Consider the following 22,571-nt stretch of genomic DNA (forward strand, 5'->3'; position numbering starts at 1 on the left):
TACACTCCTATGGGAGTGTTATCCTCACTATATTTTGGGGAAGATTCTAGAATGCTTTTAAGTAAGGAATGTTATTTTTTTAGTGCTTATGGTATCAAATGAAGAGAAAGGTTAACTGCAGAAGAAAGAAATCATTTTTGTTCTAGTAGAATATTTTCCTAAAATAACCCATTTTCATTAAAATATGTGTAAAATTTTGAATTGTGCCTAGAATAGTGCCTGGTATATAGTAGGTACTAAATAAATATTTAATGAGTATTGTTCATTGGATGTGGGGTGATGGTGGACAAAGCATCTCAAATGGAAAAATAGTATGAGCATAGGCACCAAAGTAGGGAAAATGTGAATTTAGAGAAAAGCCAGGGTAGTCTTCTGAAGGTAGCATTTGTCTGTAGTTATCAGTGTAAAAATACCAGTGTGGTTATATAATTTAGTGGGTTCTAATTTCTGTATAATATATAAAATACCAATGATGACAGTTTCTGATGTTTATATCCAGTGAATAGCTGAACTTAAACATAAAAAGTTATTACCTGTGACTAATCTGGATTTTTGAGGTCCTCTGGCTGTCCCCTCAGTTCTTGCTCTAGCTCTCCTTCTAATTCCCTCTCTTTCCCACCCTCCTTATTTCCCCCTCATTTTTGCCATTTCCTATATTCTCTTTTTTCCTTTTTTTTTTTTTTTCTTTCCCCTTTCTCTGTTTCTCGCCTCTAATGGCTTTCTTCCTTTTTTCTCTGTTTCCCAATTCCTAACTTGTCTGTCTTTGGTTAGGTCTCTAACTAGAATATGGAAATAAAATGTGTTCTTATCTACTTGTCAAATGATGAAGTATGGATTTTTTTTATCTTGAATTTAGCATGAACAAAATGTTTATGTTGCTCTTTCTGAGATTTACACATGGATTTTGATTGGTTTTATAAAAATTTTTTGAATCACTGATCTTCATATTGAGAGAAGGGGGTCAATAGACCTTGATTTGTAAATCCTGGTAAAGCATAGTAGCTTGTTGAAGTAACTCCTAATTGTCTCTAACAACCTTAGTTTTATCTCTTTTTCCAAATGCCAGTTACATGAGATATATCATATGATCCTTCATGATCTAGGTTTTTTATTACATCTTCATATATGCAATTACACAAGAGCTGGAACATTTGTCTGTTTTGTTCATTCTTTATCCTCAGAGCCCAGAACACTGCTAACAAATATCAGATGCTCAGCAAATAATTGTCATTTTTTATTTCCAATCTACAGTCTCATTCTACTTCCTAATCCTAAGTAGCTATCATGACTTTTTGGAGTTATATTGTCACTAGGATAACTTAGTTTATAATTGATTTATAAATGTAACCGTATGAGTTCATGTTTAGAGAATGCTTTCTTTGCATTCAGTCTACCCTTTAGTCTACTCCACAGCTTAAATCCTTAGCCAAAATGTCACTAAACTATCCTTCTAAAGGACTGTTCTCAAGCACCAAAAGAGTAATCTAGCTGTTGATAGTAATAATTAATGTTTATTGAGTACTTATTCTGTGTCAGGCTCTGTTTTAAGCGTTGCGTACATTATCTCATTTTATTCTTCCAGCAACCATAGAAAGTACACACTGTTATCTCTATTTTTCAGATGAAGAAATAAACACAGAAAGGTAAAAATAGCCTGCCAGGTGATAAAACTAGGATTTGAACCCAAATAGTTTGAACCCAGCCACCCTGTCTTGTATTCTTTAACAAACAGCCTAATTTTGCAGTATTTAATTTGCTAGAGAATGAGATGTCTACACTCCCACTCTCACCACCATTACCACTACCACCATTCCACACTTAACAATTAGATCTACACAAATATAAACTGTATTCAGGTATAACTGTGGATTAGACCTAAACTTTTAGTTGTTCTGGTTCACTGCATCAGTTTGCGTGTCTTGTAAGTGCTAAGAAACTTTAAGTACTTATTCTTGTAACTTGTGACAAGGTAAATCACCAGATCTGTAACTTACGTTCAGTAATTCCACTATCACTTAAAACCAACCACTGTTAAGAGATTGTTCATTTCCATTTTCCTCTACCTGTTGAGTCTCTTACGCAAAAGTCTTTTTTTGTCATCTCAGGATCAAAAGGCAAATTTAATAGGAAGTTTTATTTGACTGTTGTGAACGTCTAAGGAAGAATATAATTGGCCCTTCTTGAGTCTGGACTGTAATGGAATCAGCCAGCATTTAGGGGGAATTTAGTGAAAGATTTGGTTTGATGGGATAAAAATTAGTCATTTGGGTAAGTTCATATACTTTCAGTTTCCTCCCAGTCCACCAAAGAGAGTTTTCTTTTGATAGTACAACACCCTGTTCCTTTACCCTTAGAAAAGTTGATCTTGCAAGGAAGGTCATTTCCTAGTTTTTGTGAGGAATTGCTGGAGAATGAGTAGAAATGAACCGGGTATGAAAAGCTGGAGGGCATCTTAAAGTGCTGGAAAAGGGGAGGAAGGCGGAGAGATTATGGATTTACTGGGCTGGGAATGGAGAAAATGTTGAGGAGGAGGGGTTTAGGTGAAGGAGACATTTTGGAGAGTGCAGTGTGTGAAAAAAATTGAAGGGAAGTAGGGAAAAGGGATATGAGAAGCGTGGCTTGTGATTATGAACTGAATCTTCTGTAACATATTTTGAAATACCTGAGTAAAGAATGGAATTCCTTTTAATCTTACAGGGAACGAGGAGTGGCCCAATTATGAGTTGAGTTGTGTTTCTTTCATTCTTTAGAGGGAGAAGATGGATTGTTAGTTTGGGTGGTGTTGAGTTTGAGGTTCCTGAAGGATCTCAGGTAGCAGTGTCCAAAAAAAAGTTGGAAATACAAATTTAGAACTCTTGAGAGAACAGTTGTGGTTACAGATAAAGATGGAGGAGCTATAAGCAAGCAGATGTGTTTATGGAAAAGGGTGAGCCAAGAAGGAACTTTCAGGACACATAAAATAGAAACACTCAGAAAGAAGAGGTACCAAGAAAAGCCACCCTAGTAGTAGTCATATGACCAGATGAGAACTAGGAGAAACTGGTCTTCAGGCAGCTAAAGAAGGAGACAGTTTCAGAGATAAAGGATGGACCAAGTATCAAATACTATAGAACACCAGCGTGCTAGAGCCAGCTCAGACTGGCTTGTGAAAGTCAGCTGTTAAAATTTTAAGATTTTTGTGAGCCAGTTATTATCCACAACCATTATTTAAAATACAGTGGTGTATACTTGCTCTTAAACAAGTTATGTTAAAAAAAAACACAACAAAGGTGTGGGGCACCTGGGTGGCTCAGTTGGTTGAGCACCTGACTCTGATTTTGGCTCAGGTCATGATCCCAGGGTCATGGAATTGAGCCCCCCATCAGGCTCTGTACTGAGTGTAGAGCCTGCTTGGGACTCTCTCTCCCTCTGCCCCTCTTCCCAGCTTGTGCTCTCTATATATAATTTAAAAAATTTTTTAATAAAAACAAAAACAAAAAACAAACATAATAAACACCACAGGCATCACTTCCTAATCATTATACACTGTTGATCCTTCCTAATCATGTATACATTATACATTGTATACATTATACATTATACATTCATTATATCCGTATGGTAGAAATGCTGTATAGCGTGTGTCACTTTGCCTGTTCTTTCCATCTCCATGCTCAGTGACGTCATGTTGGTAGCATGAACTCAGTCACGGTGGAAGTATTTATACCACTGAAATTGGCAAATACTGCAAATCAGAGCATTTTTCCCTGAAGGAGAACCACTTGTTTCAAACACCAGAGCAACTTTGGATAAATAGAATTGAAAATTGAGACTAATGAATTTAGCAAGAAGGAAACAACTTGTAAATTTTGCTTAAGTGTCAGTAGCAAAGTGGGTTGAGAAGTGAAATAATAGAAAGTGAAGAAACATGTTCAAATAAGTTTGAGGAGTTAAGGCAGATTATTACTGTTTTTTTTTCAATTCTTATGCACTTTTGGAGATTAATAAATTAATCTCCAAAAAAAAGGAGTAACACGTGCAAATTTTTTTATGGTAAAACTTTTCTGTTGGAAAGTCTTAAAGAACTGGCTACCTACAGAACACATTTTGGGAAATGTCATTATATTTCACAAATAAGATGATACTGGTTGTAAGTCTGAGTGAGATAAATATCCCCATTATTAAAGGTTCTTAGTTTTCTAAAGGAACAATGTCAAGAATGGATGTTGAATTTTATTGAATATTTTTTGTGTTGTTTGAGATAATCATCTCATTTCTTTTAAAATATGACCTAGTGGGGCGCCTGGGTGGCTCAGTCGGTTGGGCGGCCGACTTCGGCTCAGGTCATGATCTCGCGGTCCGTGAGTTCGAGCCCCGCGTCGGGCTCTGTGCTGACTGCTCGGAACCTGGAGCCTGTTTCAGATTCTGTGTCTCCCTCTCTCTCTGACCCTCCCCCATTCGTGCTCTGTCTCTCTCTGTCTCAAAAATAAATAAACGTTAAAAAAAAATTTAAAAAAAAAAATAAATAAAAAAATAAAATATGACCTAGTGCTGTGACATGTTATTTAATTGATATTCTGATGGTAAATCTTTACCTGAGGTAAATCCAACCTGATTATGGTGGTTTGTTCCTTTAGTATATGATTGGATTTGCTCATTAGCATTTTATTTATAATTTTAAATCAGTATTAATAAGTGGGACTGGTATTTTTCTCTTTGTTTTTCACTACTTTTTTTTCTTTAAAAAATTATTTAATATTTATTTTTGATAGAACACAAGTGGGGGAGGAGAAGAGGGAGAGGGAGACACAGAATCTGAAGCACGCTCCAGGCTCTGAGCTATCAGCACAGAGCCTGACACAGGGCTCGAACCCACAGACAGACCATGAGATCATGACTTGAGCTGAAGTTGGATGCTCAACTGACTGAGCTACCCAGGCACCCTTTTAATATCAATATTACGCTCTTTTTGAAAAAGTAATTTGACCACAAGTTTGTATATGTTTTTATTCATTCAATTTTGTCACAAGAAAATGAATGATCTCTTCCTTGAAAGTTACAAAAAAATAATCTAGAAAATTATCTAGTCCCAGAGCTTTTTGGGAAGTAATTCTTTGATAAGTTTTTGATGGTTTTCATTGTTAATTATTTTTCTGTTTTCTGAAAGTTGTTTCAAAAGTCAGCTTTTGCCATTTATACCATTTCAGACAAATTAGTCTGATTAAATTGCCCTTTGGCCCAAGTTATTATCTATTTACATCTGCATGAGGATTTTTAGTAGAACCTAAAAAGTTGGATGAGTAGATATGAACAGCCCCTATTGAATGTGGGTTCTCTTGAAATGTAAGGGGTTTGTCTGCTGTTTTCACAGTCTTGGTTCTCTGGTTTATAGGGATGAGTAGAAGGATTTACAATCTAATGAGTATAAACCAATCTGTAATTAACTGACCAGGTGGAGAATGTGGAAGATCCTTGGTATGCATTACCCCCCAAATGGATCTTGTTTCTTCCCTACTGTAGTTTATGTTTGGAAACTACACCTTCAGTGTATGGTACAATGCAATTTTGAATGTGTTCAGAAAGGAGATTACTGATCTCAGTTATAGGAGGGGTTCCTGGGGGAGGTTATGGAAACCTGTCTGCCTCTGAAAGCTGCAGGACCTGGCCCAATTTTCTCTTTGATCCAACTCTTAGGGCCACAAGCTAGGAACACATGGCAGTTTACTTTGTTCTTGTCTACTTCTTTATGAATTCATATATATGTCAAAGGGAAATTGAGACCAGTGTCAAGCATTGCTAGTATGATTTACCTTAATCTGGAATCAACATTCTTTAATTTTTCAGATGGAGATTTTTTCAAATTTTTCTTTATTAATATTCTTTCCTTTTTTTCCCCATATAGTTAGTTGAATTGTAAAAAAAAAATTTAATGTTTATTTTTGAGACAGAGAGAAACAGAATATGAGTGGGGGGGGGCAGAGAGAGAGAGAGAGAGAGAGAGAGAGAGAGACACAGAATCTGAAGCAGGTTCCAGCCTCTGAGTTGTCAGCACAGAGCCCTACACGGGACTCAAACCCACCAACTGTGAGATTGTGACCTGAGCCGAAGTCAAACCCTTAACCGTCTGAGCCACCCAGGCGCCTCAGTTGAATTTTTAGTTGAATTAAGTGTAAAAAAATGTTAAAGTGGTAACCCATTATAGGTAAAGTTATTTCTCATGTGTTATACATGTTATATGTAATGAATAGTTTTGGTGTGGGTACTCCTTCGGTTTTGACTAACAAATCAGAGAGCATTTATGTAAATTGCTCTCATATAGGTTAGTAATCAGTCAGAAAACAAAACATACAGAAATGAAACACTAACAAATCAGATTTTTCCATAGAAGAATATTTCCCATTCTGAAAACAAACAGTTGTTATTAATGTTGAGTCTACATTAAGAAATTTTCAGTTCCCAACAAGAAGTATTAAATAATGCTAGAGAAACAAACAAAATACATTGGCTATAGTTTATATTTCAAGTTAGAAATAACAAAATGGGATAACACTTTATACTCATGATCCACTATTTTTATGTTATGTATCAAGTAATAGAATAGTTTTTGCAAGTTCCAAGCTTACAAAGGTGTAGAATTAAAAAAAAATTTAGAATTCTGTATCGATTAGACTGTGCAGGTCATCAGGTCTGGATGTTGGGGCATTTAAGGCCATGATGATAAGGCTTTGGAACTAGATGCTATTTTGTCTTTATGGAATGTACAGCTATTCTAGAATCCCTGCGCCCTTCATAAGAACCAGGGATATGAATCCTGAGACCTTTGGCACATTTACTTGAATACTCTACTCTCTGGGTTTTCCTTTTAAAAATCTCCACGTGGAATGTGCTGCATCTTCTGTCCCTAAATGATTGTGACACATGCCTATAATTTTACTGTAACCATGTAACAGCCATGTGCCATCTAAAATGAAGTTCTATATTTCAATAAATAGCATCTTTGCTGTCTCTAACCTTTATCAAACACCTGTCTTTTGAGGTTATTAATCCTTTTAAGATCTAGTTTTTCTAAAGTCTGTCCAATAATGTAAGTGTCATTATTAATTTGACATAAAAGATGAATGAGTAGGGGCGCCTGAGTGGCTCAGTTGGTTAGGCATCCGACTTTGGCTCTGGTCACGATCTCGCAGTTTGTGAGTTCAAGCTCCGCGTCGGGCTCTGTGCTGACAGCTCAGAGCCTGGAGCCTGCTTCAGATTCTGTGTCTCCCTCTCTCTCTCTGCCCCTCCCCTGCTCATGTGTGCTCTCTCTTTCTCTCTCTCTCTCTCAAAAATAAATAAACTTTAAAAAATTTTTTAAAAAAGATGAATGAGATAAAGGACCTTAACTCCTGATCAGTGACAGAGTAGGAAAGTAGGTGAAATGAATCTAATACATGTCTCTTTAAGAATATTTTCCAGCCCTGTGTGATTTACAGTGAGTCTGTTGGTAGTCTGTTGGTTACTTCTAGAGAATATAAAAATAAGGGAAAACAAGCATTCAGAATGAAATACAACAGAGAAAATAAATGTATTTGTGCTTGTACATTTTGGCAGCATAGGTTGTCTGAAAACTTTGAGTATATGTATATCAAAAGTTTTGTGTTTTTTTTGTTTTAATTATTCAGATTTGAAAGACATCAACTTTAAGCCACAGTGTGCAAGAAGGTCATTTTCTCAAACAAGAGTCACCCTTCCACGGTAGGTAAATGCAGAATTTATTATTTTATTCTAAATTCATATTAAAATTTATTTTACTTATTAAATTGGTATTTTTAAAGTATTTTTTTAAAAGAACATGCAAATTCTTCATAGTATTTTATTGTAAAATTTCTTAGAGGGATTTTATTTTGGCTATCAGAATACCTTCTACTATATAATTTACCAGTCAGTTGAAGGAGAACCCAGTAATGTATTTGTCACAGACAAAACAAAGATAGAAGAGTGACCTAGAAGTTGAAAAATAACTTAGATCCTTAGAAATAAGTCTCAGTACAAGTATATTATTTTAGGTTCCTATGATATTTACAATTAAATTGAGATTAAAAAAAAGTAATATCTTGCCTGGTTCCCTGTAGGCCATGCAACCATGATCCCTACTCACAAAGGAGAAAGTAATTTCAATATCCAATACTCATGTATTTTATTTGGGGGGTTAAAATATGATACTACAGATATTTATTTTATTGCTCAAAATTTTCCAGCTCCAGATGGCCAAAGCTGAAATAATTTGAGCAACTAAATAGCTATACTATTGAATTATAGCTCCCCAAATAAAATATACATATGTGATTCCATATTGATACAGGTAGATTATTGAATAAATAAATGTGCAGTTAAATATGTACAGTTTTTCTATATCACTTATACCTCAACAAAGTTGTTTAAAAGAAGAAAGACTGAAGAACTACCCAGATCTGGAGAAAAAGAAGACATGGCAACTAAATGCTATGTGGGGTCCTGGAATGGATCCTAGAACTGAGAAGGGACATTAGTGGGAAAACTGATGAAGTCCAAATAAAGTAGTTTATAGTATTGTGACAACATTAATTTATTAGTTTTTTAGAAATATTTATTTATTTTGGAGAGAGAGAGAGGGAGGGTGGAGAGAGAGAGAGAGAGAGGGAGACACAGAATCAGAATCAGGCTCCAGGCTCTGAGCTGTCAGCGCAGAACCCAACATGGGGCTCGAACCCACTAGCCATGAGATCGTGACCTGAGCCAAAGTCAGGCGCTTAACAACTGAGCCACCCAGGTGCCCCAGTTTATTAGTTTAGATCACTGTACTGTGGTTGTAATATGTTAGCAGTAGGGGAAGGTAGGTGAAATGTACATGGGAGCTCTCTATCTTTGCCACTTTTCTGTAAGCCTCAGATTATTTCAAAATAAAAAGTTCTTTAAAAGTCACACTGGAGGGGCACCTGGATGGCTCAGTTGGTTAAGTATACAGCTCTTGGTTTCGGCTCAGGTCATGCTCTCAGAGTTTCATGAGTTCGAACCCTGCATCAGGCTCTGCACTGGCAGCATGGAGCCTGCTCAGGATTCTCTCTCTCCCTCTCTCTCTCTCTGCCCCTCCCCTACTCGTGCTGTCTCTGTCTCTCACAAAATATATAAATAAACTTTGAAAAAAAGTCACACTGGAGTCCCTAAATAATCATTCTTAGTAGATTTTCATTGATTTATAGGGTGAGTTTCTGTTTGTTTGCAGATCTTAGAACAGAGAGAAGCAGGGGCCTTCTTTTCATCAAGGATAACTCCTTGAGCTGTGTTTCTTAATCCTGTCCATACACACTGCAGTCCCCATCTCCACAAGTTTGATTTCCACTTAATACTTCAGCCAGTTACTTTCAGTCCCCTGGAAGACCTGTGAGTGGGAAAATTCCACAAGGCTCTGCCTTCTCGGGAACCATCTCTTAGCAAAGTTTTTAGTTGGTGACAATCAGTGTCTGATTTGAATTTTCAAACCCAAACTGTGAAAGCATTTAGATCTCATTAATAACCTCTTGGTCCACCAATCTTCATTACCCAAGGCAACATCTGAACAAGAACTTAAAATTAGGAGTCTTATATTGGAATGGTGAAGATGAGGGAAGATCACGTTTTTAAGTTAAATGTCTGGGAATTCGGTGAATACAACTAGTACTAAGGGAACTTTGATTCTTAAAGGAAATCGATAGTAGGATTAACTTTGGTTAGAAAACCAGTGTAACTTTAGAAAAACCTAAAGCCATTTAAAATTGAAAGACCAACCTCTTGAAAGACAAAAGGTAAGGGGCAGGTACATACTTTGGCATCTGAATATGAGTGTTTGGTCCACATCCAAGCATTTGGGCATAAAAAATTAAATGCTAAATATTAGGAATTCTTCCCTGAAGTCTTTTACTTTTGCCAGAAAATCTCTTTGTGTGTTCAACCAATTTAGAAAACTACACTATTTTACACACTTCAGGTGGAACAAGAAAAAAACAGACGTTTGTCCCTAGAGCAGTCAAATTCATAGAGGCAGCAGGTAGAGTGGTGGGTGCCAGAGACTGGGAGGAGGGAGGGATGGGAGTTAGTGTTTAATGGGGACAGAGTTTCAGTTTGGGGAGATGAAAAAGTTCCAGAGATGGATGGTGGTGATGGAGTACAGTGTGAATGTACTCAGTGCTACCGAATTGTACATTTAAAAATGGTTGAAATGGTAAATTTTTATGTTGTGTATATTTTACCGCAATTTTTCTGAAAAACCAAAAGGAAATAACAGGGTTTCTGCAGTTAACATTTTACTTCTTTGCCAGGGCGCCCAGCTGTAAGGAGAATATCTGCTTGAGGGCATTTATTCTTAGGAGTTTTTAATTTTATTATTAATCTAGAAATGATTCCTTGGGCATCATTTACCAACTGGCAGTTTAAATGGCCCCTGTATCATAAATTGTGTGTGTAAAAGGAATCCTGGTACACAGGAAACAGAGCTGGGTGGTAGGGAGAGTTGCTTGTGAGGTTAATTTATAACTAAGACAAATGAATCTATAAAAAGAAGAAAAGCCTCATAAGAAATATGTTAACTGATGGTAAGGGAGAAAAAAGGGTTTAGATAAAAGATATCTGAGCTTGTTTGGTCCCAATGATTTTATGGCTGAGGAATTCAATTATAGGTGTACTGGGTGGAGTAAATCACAATTCTGTAAATTACTAATAGGACACAACGATCTTTATCGTCTTCTGTATGTGCTCACATGCAAAGTTCAGTCCTGCCCTCTGTAAATAAACTCTCTGCCTAGCTATACTGCTGTGTATGAATTCAGAGCTTCAGGATTGGAACAGAGATAATGTTTACTTTTAAAACCTAAGAGGCAGGTAGGTGGTACATTTAGAAATAAGATTAGGAACTAGAACAAATTGCTTCTGCTTTTGAATTTTGATTATTGGGTTTGTTTCATTTTACACTAAATTCTTCTAAGACATTTTTATGACTGAAAAAATATTTTTAAATAAAAGATGACATTCTTATTTGTGCATAGTTTCTTCCAGATCTTATTAATGTGTTCACATTTTTTACTTACTAGTAATTATAGTATATGTGGCATTTTTGCTTCTTTTACTGTTAGATCATATAAATCTTTCTTTGTTTCTACCTGGCTTCCAGATTTGTCATAGTGGCAACACAATAATACATGTACCACATGACTTACTAAGCAAGTTTTGAGGTAGTTTCAAGTTTTTTTATTATTATACAATTACTATTCTGTATCGTTACATATAGTGAATGTCTTCATGCACGTATTTCACTTTTTAAAAAAATAGCTGTTTGGGGACATTGCTGGAAGGAGTTTCTATGTTAAGGGGTTTGAGCAACTGTATTCGTCTCTCATCATTAGTATTTAAGGCATTTCAAATTGCTCTGGAGACATATTACCAGCAATATGAACAGAAATGTATTTCCTCCAAAGTATACATTTAAATGATTTCTGTTTGTAGAAATATGTATGTGTGATAGTAGAATGAGGGTGGAGAGTGAGGGGCTTCACCAAGTTTAGGTATCAGAATAATATGGGGGTTTTGGTGCTTTTTGTTTTGTTTTGTTTTTGGTTAGGAAAAAACCGACTTAATTCCAGGGAGTTGCAGATCATTTCCTGAGGTTATGCCAAATTTAAATAAAATGTAGACTGTGTTGCAGGTCCCTTAATGTCCTTCAAGTCCACATGTTGCTGGTTAGAAAGGAATGACTGCTTTTGAAAATGTGGGTAGGACTTCTGGAGAGATGGATACAGATCAGTTGTTTAAAAAAGATTTATCTAAATCAAATATTCTAAACTTGTGCCTTGAATATTCGAGGGGAATAGTTACTTCAGAATACAGACACAGAGAAAATTTTAAGGTACAAAATTACATGGTTAAAATGTATTCCAACGAACAGGAAAAAGATTAGGGGTGATTGTCTTTGCTTTTCATTCTAAACTTTAATTTGAGGGTTTAAGTGATAGAGTTAATGACCTGAAACAGAGATTGTAGTTTTTAATTACAGTGCAGTATATTGTTTTTTTAATATCAAATAAGCAATGTAATAACAGTACGGATCATTTAAAGAAGAAAATTATCTGTAATCTCAAATTGTTATTCAAACTATTCTACAAGTTGCCTTCTAGTTCTTAATATACACACATATTTTGATATGTGTATGTAGTATTTGATAAATACATTGCTATCCCTGACCCCCAAAGTCTACCCAATTAAGGACTTGTGGTAAATGATTTCTATATTCTCTTTCCATTCGAAAATAATGTTTTGAAACCTAACTTTATCTAAGCTACATAGTATTTTCTGAAAAAAATGTGTGTCAACCACCGTGGCTACTGTCTTTACTTAAAAATGTTAGTCGCAGCTGTAAAATGTTGAGGGTTAATTCCTAAAAATTAAGCCTGAAAGAAAAAGTTCGTGATATAGAGACTCTGAATTAAGAGTTTGTTAGACTGCAGAACACATGGTAGAATTGATTATTTGAGATTCTTGAATAATAAATTAAATGAAGCAGTGTCCTTAAGTAATTTTTAAAAAACTTACTGTACAAATATATCTGATAAGAGAGGATATAAAAAATTACTTTTGACAGTTCCTTAATTTTCACTTATATCCTATGCTTTCATTCTTAGAAGAGAAAAATATTTTAGTCTTTTTGTAATTTCTTAATTTTAATTTTTTCATCAACTAGCACTGTATAAAATGGATTTTGGCACGTAATTAGGAAAACTGTACATGTCCTCATCATCTCCCCTTCCACAGTTTTGTTTGCCTTTAAAAAAAATACCAAGAAGGAGCTGGAGAGTCCTAGCTATAGCATGCTTGATTCTTTGGCTACTTTGAATAACTCCCATGTTACAAATCATGTGTCTCAATTCTACCACAGTGTCATATAGTTAGAGGTCAATCATTGGAAGCCACTATTATTCTGTGGAACATGAAGTAACTGTGATCTCTCTCATTTTGTTCAATTTTTTCTTTGTACTGATGAACTCCTTGTCCTTCAGTCCAGATCCTGTGATCTGAAATCATTTAAATTACTAAAAGTTTGATATTTTTAACCTTTTATACTCTCAGTAGACAGGACGTAGGAAATTTAGTGACGTAAACATCTTTAATAATCTTTAAAAGTCATAAGACTTGGTAGCTGGGACAAAAAACAATTAAGTATAAATTTCAGGGAAATACCAAAATGGCATGACTTTTGTTTTCTTTTGTTAGCAAGCCACATGGCTTTCCTCTCAAACTCAAGGAATATGTAGTGCAGGCTCTACTTTTATGATTCTGGTTTCATCTGCATCACAGAAATATATGTTTTCCTAAGTTTACTCACTATAATTTGTGATTGCTATTTTTCTTATCTGCGAAGGAAGTACAACAGCTCCCACTGGGGAAATACCATGTTAAGTCAATCCTAAAATAAGAAATCTAAGGGAAAGGTCACATCCTAATAACTTGTGCAAATCTAAATTCCCATGGAGCCTTAAAATTATTTTGTAGGAGTAGAGTATTAACAATGTGCTGTTGAACTTCTTCCAGATGAGAGCACTTTTTTGTGTCCAGAAGTAACCACTGACGTATAAATATAATTGACAAGAACTAATTCTTTTAGCAACCTATTTTGAATATGAAGAGAAATCTAGCATGACTATTAAACCATGAAACATTTTTTGCTGGTTTCATTGGAAATATAAGGTGTACCATTCAGAAAGTATTATAATAATTACATACAAACAATGAAGACGATTTTTCCTACTACACGTAGATGTTTATTTTTATTTGTATTATTTTTTGAAGATTTTTATTTTTAAGTATTTGACCCAATGTGGGGCTTGAACTTATGACCCAGAGATCAACAGCCCTATGCTCTTCCTACTGAGGTAGCCAGTCTCTTTACTATAGACATATTTAATCATCAACTTTTTACCAATACTGACCTCCAGCTATGCTTTAGAAGAACGCTAACTATGTAATTCGAGAGAACATTGCTGTTTTGGGAGTTGATTTAGCTAAATCATGGGTTGTAATATTTCCTCTTCTGTTAATTAGCACTTTCTTAAAACTTGAGATCGCAATTCCTTTATCTGTTAAGTGGGAGATGTTTATTGTGAGGATCGAATAAGTTCAAATATATAAAGGGCTTAGGACATCCTTACAGTAATATATAGCTTTAAGGTATTATTAGAATTTTTGCCTTAAATTTTTATCTTCTCCAAATGAAATCAAAGTGGACAGAGGACAAGTGGTTTATTCCATCCTACTCAAGGTAAAAGTCACCAGAACACCCTGATCAGTGCTCCATTCACTGGCCAAATCCAAGTCATTTTTTAAAAGGGTGGGATTTAAGTGGAAGCCATTCCATTATACTGTATAATACTGTACAAGTGTTACATTTTGCCATCAGGATGATTGTTTCCTAGTACATAGTAATTTTTTTTTGAGGGTGCATTGTTGGAAATGTGTCTTGAAAATGTTTTTATTTGTTGCTTTACAGAAATGCATATCCTTATTGCTTAATCTGTACTTTTTTTTTTTTTTTTTTTTTTTGAGAGAGAGCATGAGAGTATAAACAGGGAAGGGGCATAGGGAGAGAGAGAATCTTAACAGGCTCCACACTGGATGCAGGGCTCCATCTCGTGACTGTGAGATCATGACTTTAGCTTAAATCAAGAGTAAGATGCTTGGCCCATTGAGCCACCCAGGCACCCCTATTCTGTACTTTCTTATTACCAATTAAAGTGGAACAGAATGCAGTTTCTGCCTTTTGACCTGCTGCTATTTCTTTCCTTAATTCTGATTATGTGTTTTCAGCAATTTAAGGATTTATAGGAACATACCTGGTTGCCCTACCTGCTGGGGTCCATTCAGTAGCAAGAGCCATTTGTTGAAATTATTGACATATTTCTGCATTTAGTTATTTTAATTTTAGACCCCATAATAATATATTGGCACATAATAAGAAATTACAAAATAATTTGCTTAAATGCTTATCTGTATGATAGGATTTCAAAGAATCTCTGTAACTATTCAGTATGTCTTTAAAATATCTTTGTTCAAGAAAGGCGTTAAGCCCCTTTATTGTATTACTTAGTTTTTTTTTTATTTTGTTTTAAGCACCCATATGAAAAGAGTGACATGTAACAGATATGTACTCTATCACATTTTACCAGAAAAAGTGCTTACTAGAAGCAGTCACACTTCTAAAAATGCAGTGCCTCTGTGTCTGACAAAGTAGACTAACTTCCTTTACGTTCACATCCTTCTAAAGAGTAACTGACCTGGGATGGGGTGGTAGCTGGAATGTGTTGGAGTGACTTGACTTTCACCTTCCGTGAAACATGGTTATAAAAAATGCTGCCAAATTGTGTTCTCAGTATATAGACTATTTTTATCCATCAGACTTTGAAATAAAAGTAATAGCAACAACAAGTAAGAGTCTAAGAATACATTTTTTGTACACTTCTCCCCAGTGCCAAACTTTCTATATATGAATCTACTGATTGCTGCTACTCTACATTTGTTTTTCCAACCTTTTTAATTTCTCTGATGTTGATTTAGTTTAAATTTTCCTTACCTGAAAATTGCAAGTTATCTGACTCAACAGTTTACTGTTTCCATTTCATCCTCCAAGTTGACAGTTATCTTTCTAAAACGCTGTGTGTTTACATTTTACCTTTCTTTCAGGGAGCATTAGAAACTTTGTGGTCAGCCTCAGCCTACCCCTTCAGGCTGTCCCCTCCAATTTGCTACCACAAGTATTACGGTGCAGCCTTGCCAGACTGCCAGTGTTCCTCTCACAGCATTTGGTTCATAACTAGAATATACCAATCATTATATCAGACTATTACTGGTTTTGTAGTCAATATTAGGGAGCTTCTCAAGAGCAGAGACTATTCTCTGGGTATCCCTAGCACTTAACACAATTCCTAGCAAATATTGTACCAGTATTAAAATAATGTAATTGAAGTTAATGATTTAGATATACTTTTATTTCTACTAACTAAACATAGTATTATACACAGCCTTGCCTAAATATCATTTTAAAATTTACCAGCTAGAGATGCAAAGCATGTACAGAATTTACTTATTTTAAGAAAAGAATTTCCAGGGGTGCTTGGGTGGCTCAGTCGGTTAAGCGTCTGACTTCGGCTCAGGTCATGATATCACGGTCTGTGAATTCGAGCCCCGCATCAGGCTCTGTGCTAACAGCTCAGAGCCTGAAGCCTGCTTCAGATTCTGTGTCTCCCTCTCTCTCTGACCCTCCCCCATTCATGCTCTGTTTCTCTGTCTCAAAAATAAATAAACATTAAAAAAAAATTAAAAGAATTTCCATGATACTATATGTATTTGTAATTTTATAGATTTAACCTTTACATAAGCTTTTTCTTTTTGCAAATAATGAAAGTGAATCCATAAAACCACATAAGTACCTAATCAACTACTTTTTACCTGTATAATTCAGGAATGAAGAACGTTTATTTCACAGACTAGTTATGGTCTTTCAATTTTCTATTGCATTTGAAGCAGGACTTCTAAGCCAGGTAAAGGCCTAAGATGGTTATTTGTGCTGACATCTTTTTTTTTTTTTTTTTTTGGTAACCAGTTTATGTGTATTATTCACTAAACAAGTATTTATTGAACTAGTTTCGTATATCCAGCACTCTTCTAGACAAAACAGAGATGAGATAGTCCTTGCTCACAGTCTTATGTCAAAGACAGGACCTACACATATCACATGAGAGAATTAAATAACAGAGCTGGGCAGTGTGTGACTGAGGAAAAACATGTAGTAAAAATTTGTGGCAGAAAACACACATGCAGAGCTGGAGTGGTGAGTAGTTTCATTAGATGCTTGCCACTTGGAAGAAAGGATATGGATACATAAGAAGGAAGAAGCTGGAAATTGTAAACATAGGCATCATGGGGTAGGAAGTTCAAGATAATTGGTGGGCATGTTGCACTTGAGAGTCAATGGGAAGTTCACATACAGAGGAAAAGAGCTGGGTTTGGCAGGGAACAAACACTGGACTGAGGAACCTGGACTTTGTCTAGGAAGCATTGGGAACTTGAAGATGTGGGGATGGGGAAGAGGAAAGACAAAAGCTCTCTGTGGAAGGGACAGAGAGAGATATCTTGATAACTTAGAAGATTTGGTGACTAAGAAATGAAGAGGATGAAAGAAAAAAGGGTCAAAGATGAACTTTTGGCTGATATAGAGACGTGAGATATTCAAAGAAATAGAGAGGAGGGACACTTTTGGGGGGAGGAAGATGAGCTTGCTTTTAGACTTGTTGAATTTGAAGTGAAAGGTGGAATATCTAAGAAGAAATATCCCTCCTAGAGAGATGTGAATACAGGATGAGCCTCATTTCAGAGGGCGGAATTAGTCTGCTGATTGGCGTGTCATTGGCACAGAGTGAAGCTGAGGTCTTCAAAAAAAACAAAAACAAAAAACCACACAGGTGAAGTTTGGAAGAGGAAGATGAGAGGGAGGAAAGAGAGGTATCATCGATGCCAAATGAAGAGGGTTTTAGGAAAAGGGAAAGAAAATAGTATCTCTAGTTATCTGGCATTGTGGTAATAACTACATATATAATCTTATTTAGTCCTCACAGAACCCTGTAAAATGGGAATTATGATTATCCCTATTTTACAGGTGAATAAAGTAAAGTTTAGCGTGGTTCAGTAACTTGCCTGAGAGTACACTGCCAGTGGAAGGTGGAATCTGAATTGAAACAGAGATCTTTCTGCCTCCCAAGCTCGTGTATTTTTTTTACTGAAATAAAATATAAAAATGACAGCATAAGATCAATGATGAATGAAGAAAGAAATAATGCCGTTAACAGTTATAAGGAGACTGTCATTTAAGATTAGAATGTATGTCCAACGATAAGAGTGTTTCAACAAGTAATAGGTAGTATGTGAATAGGGAATGATTTTAGACCACTGAGAATTTTGGCAACAAGTAGGACAATTCTACTGGAGCAGCTAAGTCAAGTAAACTCAGGAGAGAGCACATCAGTGGAGAAGAGGAAATAGTATAGGGGTGAGGTCTCAGGAAGGCCATTGAAAAGAAACAGACCCTGTGGGGAGAAAAGACTGCTTCCACTAAGTTCATAAGAAAGGATAATGAGGTTAATGTGACCCACTCTCCCAGTGGAAATAAGAGGTAGGGTGAAGAAGAAAGGTGTCAGGTAAGCATAAATTAAAAGGACTAGTTATAAAGATATTCCCGAAGTTATATCTTACTTGGAAGAAAAACTCATTAAAATAAAGACATGGCAGCCAAGTGACCTTAATCAAATCTCTTTCCCTCTTCTAGACACAGTTTCCCCATATGTTAGACAAATTAGGTTAGACAAATTGATCTTTAAAGACCCTTCTAATACTTAATTTTCTAAGTGAGTAGAATGGGTCAACTTTGGTCTGTTCACAGATATGGCAGTCATATAGCTTTATATATCAAAAGAATTTGCAAGCAGGGATAACTAAAATTAGAGCTCAAAGGAGACTTGAATTTTAAGTTCACAAATCAAAATTTTTAGGTATATTCCTTTCCCCTTTATTAAAAATTATTAAAATGTCTGACTGTATTGCTAACTGTAAACTCTCGAAGTCAAGGACTATATCCTGTTCTCTGGCATGTCCTTAGTATAGAGCATAATGCCAGCTACACAGTAACAACTCAATAAATACTTATTAAATGAATGAAAAGTCAATTACAAAATAAAATGTCACCAGTAGAGGCTTCATATAGTACTCTCTCCATGTTTTTTCTCTGCTTTGATGGTTCTTGTCAGTCTCCCCCATGACAATTCAGAAACATGTTAATTATGTTAAGACAGTCATGTACCTGCCTTGTTTTTGTATCATTTTAATTGTTTTTCATTTGGCTACTAGGCTGATTTCTTATAAAACAAAAACAACAACAAAAACAAAAAACAACAACAAAGAAAAAACAAAAAAACAAAAACTAGGGGAATTGACTAGTTAATGGAAATCTCAGGATTTTTCAAAATTATCTTTTGTAGTAACTTAAAAATTAATTAGTATCCTAGTTTCCCATCTTTTATTAATTTAAAATTTATAATTTATACTGTGAAGGAAAAATGATTTAAAAAAAACAAATCTATTTCTGAACAAATGTAGTGATGTTTGTGTAAGGAAAAATAATGCCACAAGAAGTCATCCCAAATTTAGTAATACTTCCCATCTTAAACACATGATTTCAGTTGTCCCCAGGCTAGCTAAATGTTATAAAATGTCACCATGATACATTTACTTCCTTATGGGTTCTTATTACCTCCTCAACCCCCAGTAGATGGAGTTATAAAAACCCTGAGGTATGACAATATAGTTTATTACATGCTAGTTAGAAGTATTCTGCCAAAAGAAGCTGAGAACTACAGGAAATGGATTTAAATTTACAGCAGTTCAGTGATACGGAATATACTTTTTTCAAACCACTCAAACAGCAAGCCAATTTGTAGCTTTAATGCTTGGTATGGTGGAGACATTACAGCCATGCCAGAATCAACAGAGACATCTCTGGTTAGTGTTCTTAAATGAGAAAATATTTTTGCAAATACACGTTTTTATATACTTTATACCACTTTCTAGAATATTGTGAATTTTACTTAGTGCTATTTTGAGAGTCACTGATTCTTCTCATCTTTCTGATGAAGAATTAAGCCAGAGTTGACATTTCATTGTTAGCCAACTTCACCTTCAGTGATCCAATGATCTGAAGATGTCTTTTTATCCGTTTCTTTACCAAGCTTCAAGCTTGCAGATTGGCATTGGTCCTTCTTTACCCTGAGTTAGAGATTTACAGTATTTGTTTACATGGGTTACATAAAAATGCAGACTTCAGTAAATAGCTTTTTGATTCTTGGATAGAAACTGAAATATTGGGCAGGACAACTAAGTATCAAAACACCGAATGCTCAGTGGAAGCTCTATAGTTAGTAATCCTGGGTTTTGAGTGGACATAGCATAGTGTGTAGAATCAGCCATCCTGTGAAAATATGTACTTGAAGGAATGGATAAATGAATTTTTTATTTCTTCCTTAAAAGTGTATTCAATTTTAAGTATTTATTTTTTTTCAAAATCCACAGTATTATTTTAAAATGAGTCACCAGTTTACTATGACATACATATAAGCTATGTCGAAAAGATATTGTAGAATATATTCTATATTTAGAATATGAGAGGTAGAATAAAAAGTATTGAGTGGTAAAAGAGAAGGAAACTGGATGTTTTATCCTAATTTGCTTCTTCTTCTTTAGAGTGCTGTGGATTTTATTTTAGCTGTTACTTGCCTGACCACGGGCAGTGTCACCACTTCTGTTACAGTCTTCTGTACTTTGAGAGTTAGAGCCACCTATAAATCAGCAGTCTGAGTGGAATCTTGGCAGATGAGGTCTCAGTCAGGAAACAAGCATTTTGTTTATATTTAGATAATTTGAGAGCCTGGCCTCTGGGCATTCTGTAAGAAGTCCAGAAAAGAGAAGCCTGAAGAACAGAATATTTATTATGAATAGATGTTACCTTTCTCTCAGGGGTTTAATTCCAAGCAGCTTGAGTAAAACGAAGGACATTGTCTCTTTTCACTTACTTGGCAGTATTTTTAAAAGAGAGTGAAGAGTCCAAATCAGAAGAGAATGAAGACCATAGCAGAGAACATAAGATGACAGCTGGCACAAATGCCTTTTTGGCACTGTTGAGAAAGGCCTCAGACTCAAAATCTGAAAGGTAGTAAGAGAGATCATTGTTCCACAGTACAGTTGATACCTTTGGGAAGGTCCTTTGAAACATATATCCATGTCACAAAAGAAGTGGTAAAATCCCAGGGTTTTTCAGCCAAGAATGGCACTTCTATTAGAATCACTCATCAAGTTGAAAGACAAAGCAAACAAACTGAACAAATAAAAATAATTCTTTAGCATCTGAATGGCACTGGAGTTCTGTGTTTTCCCTTGTAAAGCATATGTACTGTAAGTTAGATATTGAAAGAACTAATGTTAAGTTCTGCTCTTAGAACCTACTGTGCAGAATGTGCTCTAACTTTTCTCTCCTTGATTTTGATAGTCATTTAAATCACTTATTATCACCTCTACTAGTAAAAGATACAAAGGATAATAAGAAATCAGAATACTTAGATTTGTAGCTCATCTGTTCTTCATTTATCCTTGAAGCCTCTAGTATTCATCATTAAGGATGATTAGTAATTAACTTGAGCCATAGAATTAGATTTTGTACTGCTAGATGTGGATAAACCAGTTATGGGGACTTCCATAATTCCAAAATATGATTAGGTGATTAGTCATACACTTATTACTGCAAATTCTTGAGATCCTTGATTTAGAACAAGTTTTTCTATTAAAACAATGTATTGTATATTTTTTACCTCTGTTAGGTCATTAACCTTTTAGTTGTCCAACCAGTAAATAAGCAAGTTCTTCTGTCACTGTTTTTTATTGTGGTAAGTTATATTATTTAACATAAAATTTGACGTTTTAATCATTTTATTTTTATTTCTTTTTAAAAACATTTTTTTAATTTGAGAACAGTTGACACACAGTGTTACGTTAGTTTCCGGTCTACAGCATAATGATTCAGCATTTCTGTTTGTTATACTGTGTTCACAAGTGTAGCTACCATCTGTCACCAGACAACACTATTATGATATCATTGACTGTATACCCTGTGCTGTACCTTTTATTTCCATGACTTAGTCATTCCATAACTGGAAGCTTGTGTCTCCCACTCCTCTTCACCCATTTTGCCCCTACCCCTACTCCCCTTCCCTTGTTGGCAGCCATCAGTTTGTTCTCTGAATTTATTGGTCTCATTCTGTTTTTGTTTGTTTTGTTTTTTAGATTCCACATATGAGTGAAATCATGCTGTTTGTCTTTCTTAGTCCGACTTATTTCACTTAACATAGTACATAATACTGGGTCCATCCATGTTGTGGCAAATGGCAAGATCTCATCCTTTTTTTATGGCTGTGCAATATTTCATGGTGTGTGTGTTGTGTGTGTGTTTATCATTTTTATCTGTTCATTTATCAATGGGCACTTAGGTTGCTTCCATATCTTGCCTATTGTCAGTAGTGCTGCAATAAACATAGGAGTGCGTATATCTTTTCAAATTTGTGTTTTCATTTTCTTTGGGTAAATACTCAGTAGTGGGATTATTGGGTCATATGGTATTTTTTTTCTTAATTTTTTGAGTAACCTCCATGCTGTTTTCCACAGTGGTTATGCCAGTTTACATTCCTACCTACAGTGCATGAGGGTCCCTTTTTCTCCCCATCCTCTACAGCAGTTGTTATTTCTTATGTGTTGTGTATGAGCCATTTTGACAGGTGTAAGGTGATCTCATTGTGGTTTTGATTTGTATTTCCCTGATGATGAGTGATGTTGAGCATCTTTTCAGGTGTCTTTTGGCCCCACTTTAAGTATACAATCCAGTGGCATTAATTGCATTCACAACATTGTACAAACACCAGCCCTGTCTATATCTAAAACTTTTCATTATCCCAAACAGAAACTCT

General features: G+C 35.4%; 1 protein-coding gene across 5 annotated transcripts in view; it reads left to right on the forward strand.

The window, feature by feature from the left end:
- Window positions 1–22,571, forward strand: part of PPARG (peroxisome proliferator activated receptor gamma) — a 135,676-nt gene that overhangs the window by 16,793 nt on the left and 96,312 nt on the right. For 3 of the 5 annotated variants that reach the window (XM_042979525.1, XM_042979526.1, XM_007075445.3), the window contains exon 2: window positions 7,641–7,713. The gene's annotated coding sequence lies outside the window, so the exon portion shown is untranslated. Of the gene's footprint in view, window positions 1–7,044; window positions 7,064–7,640; window positions 7,718–22,571 lie in introns of those variants that run through there. The other 2 variants (XM_042979528.1, XM_042979529.1) reach the window with 2 other exon arrangements.

This window comes from Panthera tigris, chromosome A2, assembly GCF_018350195.1.
Source record: "Panthera tigris isolate Pti1 chromosome A2, P.tigris_Pti1_mat1.1, whole genome shotgun sequence".
Classification (NCBI taxonomy): Eukaryota; Metazoa; Chordata; class Mammalia; order Carnivora; family Felidae; genus Panthera; species Panthera tigris.